This window comes from Gavialis gangeticus, unplaced genomic scaffold (assembly GCF_001723915.1).
Source record: "Gavialis gangeticus isolate Ggan-Ray unplaced genomic scaffold, GavGan_comp1, whole genome shotgun sequence".
Lineage (NCBI taxonomy): Eukaryota > Metazoa > Chordata > Crocodylia > Gavialidae > Gavialis > Gavialis gangeticus.
Window position 1 is genome coordinate 6,744,515 of NW_017729031.1, and position 6,885 is coordinate 6,751,399.

Consider the following 6,885-nt stretch of genomic DNA (forward strand, 5'->3'; position numbering starts at 1 on the left):
GCCCTCCGCCCCCCCACCTCCCCCCCCAAAAAGAAAAGAGGGATCTTGTGCAATGAAACCTCTGTGAAGACTCTTTGTAGGAGAGAGTTCCAGTGGGACACACCATAAACCTGGTCATCTATATTAAGGCACCATGTAGTATACAGGCAACCCCTGCTTAACGCTCTCACTTGGTTCCGGGAAAACTGAGCGTTAAGCGGAACAGTGTTAAACAACCTATTTCGCCATAGGCATTAATGTAAATAGAAATAACTGGTTACTGCTACTTCTTGCCATAGCTTCTCAACATCACTGCCACCTCTCGCCACTCCGGCCCTATGTGCCAGCCCACGCCCCACACTCCTGCTGGCTCTGGCACCACAGGGTCCCACACTCGCTGCTTCTCCCTGCCACTTCTCCCCACCCCCCTGCCTGCCAGCCACTCTGGTACCATGTGCCACCCTGGGCCCCATGCTCCTGCTGCCCCACCCTGGATCCCAGCTGGCACTGGCAGGGCCCTGCACTCATGCCTGCCCCGCCACTTGCTACTTCTCCCCACCAGCCACTCTGGAACCATGTGCCAGCCCAAGCCCCTGATCCTGCTGCCCCACCCTGGGCCCCTGCTGGCCCTGGACCTGCGGCACCAGTGTGGGCCTTGAGCTCATGCCCACCCGCCCTTGCTGCTACTCACCACTTCTTGCCGCCGCTGCTGCTTTCCTGAGCACTATAATGAAACTACCTCAGCACCAAGTGAAATCAGGTATGAATTTTAAATGAGCGCTATAGTGAAATAGTGCCAAGCGAAACCACGTTAAGCAGGGGTTGCCTATATTGTAAAAAAAAAAAAAGGTCAATCCATTTTGCAAACACCCTGTTTGTCCACATGTTTGGCAGGAAGGATTCAAGGAAGGACTGAAACAGTGGTGTTGCATGGCAACATGGCAGAATTAAGGAACTCCAGTAGAAATGGAGCTACTTTCTTACACGCAATCTTTGCTTTAGATTTGGCTCCACCAAGGGGTGCCTCTGCCTCTTTTAAAATTGCTACAATAGTCCATGAATGGTAAGAAGAAAAACAGTAGAAAAATGACATTCATCTATTAAATTAATAAATTATGTTCTTAACATACTATAATACGTTAATAAATTGTCTACATCCTTTTCATATCATGGGGCAAATTCAGACTTGTCCAAGTCTGGAGTAATTCTGCAGACTTCTGCAGAATTACTCCCTATTTATCGCAGTGCAACTGAGAACTTTTTTTATTCTGAGCCTGTGAAGTTTTCTCCTACACTTCATGACAGAAAGGTGAATACTTCTAGAATAGTTGATAATTCCAAGTCTGTCTGAATACTACACCTAAGCTTTTAAATGCCAAGTTCATGAAAGAAACACTTTGTTCACCTGTTTCAGGGGTGTAGGTTGTAGCTGTGTTGGTCTAAGGACATACGCAGACGAGGTTCTTTGGGTAAATCCAGTATCTTTTATTAGACCAACTAATAAAATATATTGGATTTACCCAAAGAACCTTGTCTGACTTGGTTAACTTGACATTTAAGGTAAGTGGTTGTGGAGGAACTAACTATTTCACTTGCTTACTCATGGCTTCATTCATTTTAGGTTTGGTGGCATAACATAAGAAACATAAGAAATTTGTGGTGGTTATCCAGTGCCATATCTAGCTATATTTCCTTTTGGTGTGACCTTTTCAGCCTTTGTTGATTATACCCAGCCATTATCCTTCATACCCTGTTATGAAGGAGAGTGTATGGGCCCTGATAAATTTAAGCAATTTGAATAGCACAAAAGTAAACTGGTGTACTGAAATAATAAAATATTGCAGAACATTTGTTTTTTTCCCTCAGTGACACTGATTGTCATAGCTGAGGTTAAAATGGCTACATCTATCATTTTATGGCCAGTGTATGTACACAGTTTGGCGCTAACATTGAACTCCTTTCATCTTTAATATTAACAGAAAATGGCAGTTCAAATAATTTTTGCTGACCAAAACAGTGGGGAAAATACAGAAAGGGTAATAGCCTTCATTACATTGGCACAGCAGTTTTTCTTTACTGACAGCCAGTAACTGCTCCATAGTAAGAGCTTCACAGACCACTTAGAAAGCTGTTGTTTTAAGTCAATGGAGTCAGTATCATTCTGTGTTTTGCTCACAGTTTTGGACAGCTGGTATTATTTGGCTGCTGCTAATGTTAAAGAGGAAATGGGTTCAATGTACAGTGCATAACAGCACACTTGTATTGACACTAAAATGTTAATTCTGAACATTAAAAATGACTGTCACTTGAAAATAAATCATGCACTGTACTAAGATGTAATATATCATATTATTTCCATTATGTTATTTTTCTTGAATTATTAAAGCCATATGTTCCACTTTACTTCTATGAAAACCAAGTGAGCCTGTGGAAGTAGATCCTGTCTGTAATAGAGCACACAACATAAGAAGAAAATAAGAAAAAGCTGAAGTCACTCTCAGAACAGAAACTTCCAGGAGGAAGGGGAACAGAAATAGTTACCTGAACCACCGGGATCCCCTGTGATGGACTACAAGTTTTGCCATGATACTTCTATGTTCAAGTTGTTATAATGTATGATTCAGATTACTTCATTAACCTGTACACAGAGAAAGATGGGTTAAAGTGCAGGAAGGGACCAAGACCAGCTTGATCTTTACCATCAGCAGTTTTGAATGTTTTTGTGGACATAATACCCAGAAGGTGTGCAGAGGGGATAAACATGACAAAAGGGAAAGCAGGTTGGAAATAAACAGCCTGGCAGCTCCTGGCAAGAAGAGGCTGGGGACAGAGAGAAGTGGAGAAGCTTTAGAGAGCTGGAGAAACTGGAAAGGGAACAACTGAGTATCTTTGGGGGGGCTCAGGGCTGTGTAGGCTGGATAGAGAACAGAGGGACTGTTTAAGTCCTTTGCAGGAGACAAAGACCTTCCTCCGAAGCTCGCTGGCCTCTGCCCCAATAAATGCCTTTACTGAAGAGACTGTTTGCTGTGCTGCTTGCAACTGGCGGGCTGTACTAGGTTGCCCCAAGAGGAGGTGAAATCCCTTTCTCAGGATGGAATTGGATGCTGGCTCCTTGAGTCAGGACCACAGAGCATCATTGAGGGTGAGAGAAAGGCCAGGGTCTCAGCACAGGAAGGAGCTCAGGCTTCCCCCTTGCTTTAGAGGCCATGCCTGAGCTGGCTTCAAAAGGTACCCTCAGAGACCAAACAAGGCCATAGTGGTCCTGAGTAAGCATCACCCTGGGGGGCACTCTGTGACACCCCCCTGTCCTCAGCCCTTGTCCCACTCCCCTATAAAACGGTAACCTTTTCATGTTCAGGGCTTAAGTGACCCAGTTTGGGTCAGAGGCTGGCAGGTAGGCAGCCACTATAACCCAACCATTACCACTGCTTTTCCCTCCATGGTGCCACAGGGAAAATGCTCATCTCTGCAGGTTCTCATAGCACCAACTGCTGCTGAAACACCCTGTCCATGAGCAGGATCCTCTCGCTCTATGGATCAGATCCAGTCTGTGGTCTGTAGGTTGCTGACCCCCTTCCCTATGAGAAAGAATAATCCCAGATGGAAAACAGTCTAAAGAACATATCTAAAGTATGAAAGACAAACCAGTAAGTTGAACCAAGGAGGGAGCAGGCAACACGTGCCGGGGAAGAAGAGTTCCAGGCTGTAGAGCAGCAGTTTTCAAACTTCTTGAGCTGAGCCCCACTTTGAGTTACAATTTTGTTCAGGCCCCAGAGGAGCAGTGCAGCCAGGCACAGGGCACCCTGCATCAGTTCGGCTTGGCAGGGCAGGCTCCACCCACTGCAGCTCCAGTGCCTTCTGCCTTGGCCCCACCACAGCTGTAGGCTGCGCACCCACTGTGCCAGGCTCCCAGAGGCACAGCAGCCCTCTGTCAAAGCCTGCCCGGGGCTCCCTGCCCCCACATCTCCCTGCAAGGCTGCAGTGGCACTGGCTTCTTGCAAACTTCTTGCCCGCCTCCCCCTGCCCTCCCCATGTTCCTTCACACCCCCCAGGGGGGCGCACCCCACAGTTTGAAAACCGCTGCTGTTGAGGAACAAAGATTGTCGTGATCACCAGGTTCAGTGATGGCATGAATAAGAAAAACTACAGATGCTTAAATTGAAGCAGTAGACAAGCTTCTGCAGTCTTCAATCTCTCTAATATAGCTAACTGGCTGCTCCCTAACTCTAGGACCATTTCCCAATTTCCTTAGTTTGCTATGTTAGAAAGCATCTCTAAATTATAACTTCTATCATTACAATGATAAGGAAATATTTGGGAGTAGGATTTGAGTGCAAATGGGAGAAGGAAATGAAATGATAAACAAACCATGTCTCTATAATTCCCCCTCCCCCAAAAAATTACAACAAATATTTATTGAAGTTAGACAGAAGATAGGACAGGGTGACACCTTAAAATTAACTGGTTCAAAGAGACATGAGTTTCCACAGGTGACAGCATCAAATGCATATGATGAATCAGTTTATTGCCTAAGAAAGGTCATGTCTCCCTGAACCAATTATTCTCTAAGATGCCACCCTGCCCTGCCTTCTGCCAAACTTCAGACTAACACAGCTAACTGTCTCTCCTTATCTCCTCTCTACCTGTTCCTTATTAAAGACAGGAACAAATTTAAGTATTTCAGTTTACTTACTCTATGGTTTAAGTAATATTTATAGTTACCATAAGACATTTTTGTGAACAGTTAAAAGTCACTAAAAGACTTGGAGATGATCCATGAGATGATGGCAATATTTAATAATCACTCCATCTGAGATGCTTTATAAAATTGTTTTAGTGTATCATTAGATATAATAGAAATGGACTTCATGACTTACGACATGCTTGTGACAGGTTCTGCATCCATTAAAAACCACCATAAAAAGGGCTTTTTTAATGAGACTATATAGATCCTGAAAAACTACTCCAGTCTCTGACAAAAAATCTATGACACATTAAAAATCTCCTTCACTGCTCGTCAATACTAACAGACATCATAGCTGGTTCAAGCAAAGAAACTGTTGATGCTTTCAAGCAGTTGTGAGGAAGCCACAGCAATGTTCTTCCTTTCTTTCTTTGTTAAGTGTTGCCTGAAATATACTTTAATAAGTAATTTTACAAAATCATGTGCTGAAAAACTCAAATATCCAGAATGAAAGATATAATTAGCACATTTGTCATGGAAAATGTGACACTTAGACTGTTCTACACTCTTAGTTGTGTTTTGAAAGTTCTTTTGTACTTTCCAAATCACCTTTAATACAAACAGGGTTACAGCTCTTATGAATTAGTAGGGTTTCAGAAAAATACTTATTTGAAAAGAGTTTGTAACACTGTAAAGACACCCGAATGTTACCGTGGGCCACAACCAGAATGGGATTTTTTTTTTTTCCACCGGATGACATTGAATGTTTCTGTAGGCTGCTATGGGCAGAGTCTGGACAGACGATAGCCGGGTATGTTTGGTCACACTAGTTGAACTGACCAGTTTTACTTTTGCTGCTGGCTTTGACCAAGGACCCACTGTTCAGAGCCCTTGCCTCTTGCAGCCAGGCTAGTAGATAATATCCGGAGGCCACCCCAGGCATGTGACCAATGCAAAACAAGCAAACAAGTTAAACAAATAAGCTAGCACTTAGCCTATCTTCCAGTGGGTCTTCTGGGCTTCACCTTCTGGTTGCCTCTTATCTTTCAGAGGCTTTGCAGAACCTGTAGGCTTGTGCAACAAAGCAAATGATCAAGCAAGCAAGCAAACAGAAAAGAGCTCCAGGCTGGGCTTTCCCAGTGGCTGCTTAACTCCTGATATTTCCAGGCTCCAGGCAGCCTGCTCCCAGGCCAGGTGCAGCCCCTTGAAGCTGCTTTCAGTTCCTTTTTTTCTTCCCACTCTGGGCTCATGGTAGTGGCTAACCCTCTCTCAGTCCCTACACCTGTGTCAGCTCCCTTGCTGAGGGACCCACTAGGTCCCAGGGCCTGGTTCCCCAGCCTCGGGTGAGTGCTCCCAGGTCTGGGGTGGGTGCGCGGAGGCACTTCTGGGGTGTGGGGCTGTTCAGACTCCCCCACCCCCTAGTCACAGGGCAGGGCCCTGTTAGTTTCCTTCTTGGGCCAGGCCAGCAGTTAATTATGTAATAAAACAAACTGATAAATGTAGAATTATGGAAAAAAGTTATTAAAGTATATGCTGAAAGCAGTGAACAGAAACCAACGTTTTACTACGACTTAAATGATTCAATAAGCACGTTGAGTGTTGAACTGCTTTGTTCATGGTCTCATTTTTTTTGATTGCATAAAATTAAAATCCCATTAAATGACTCACGTCCGTGGAATTGCAAAAATACAAGCAGCAGTAAGCCCGCACATGGTCAACCTGCAATCAGCAAAGAAACCATCTAAGGCCAGAATGATCTGAGGGTGGAAACAGACGTCGCCTTTCCTTGCCTTTGTGCCCCATAAAAAATGTCGTCACAAATGGAAACGCTCTGCATTCCTGCAGCAATTCAGCAGGTGTCCTTTCCGGCGGCTACCGAGGGCAGCTGCTATACGTGTTAGGGTCGCAGTGCAGGGTGACGTCATTATACGATAGGAGGGGCGGCGCCCAGGGCCACCTGGCGGCGCGCTCGCCCCGCCCCCAACCGCTGCCCCCGCCTCGGCCACGCCCCCTCCCCTTGCTGGCAGCCCTTGGGGGTGGGGGGCGGGATGCAAATGAGGCGCCCCGCTCCGCCCCTCCGCGCTCGTGTGGACGGCGGCCGCTGTGGGTCAGTTCCGCCGCCGCGTTGGTAGCCCGCAGGCCGCGGCCGGGCGTGCGGAGGGAGGCGATGTCCGTAAGCGGGGAGCGCAGGGCCCGCAGCGCGCAGCACCAGCACCGACGCG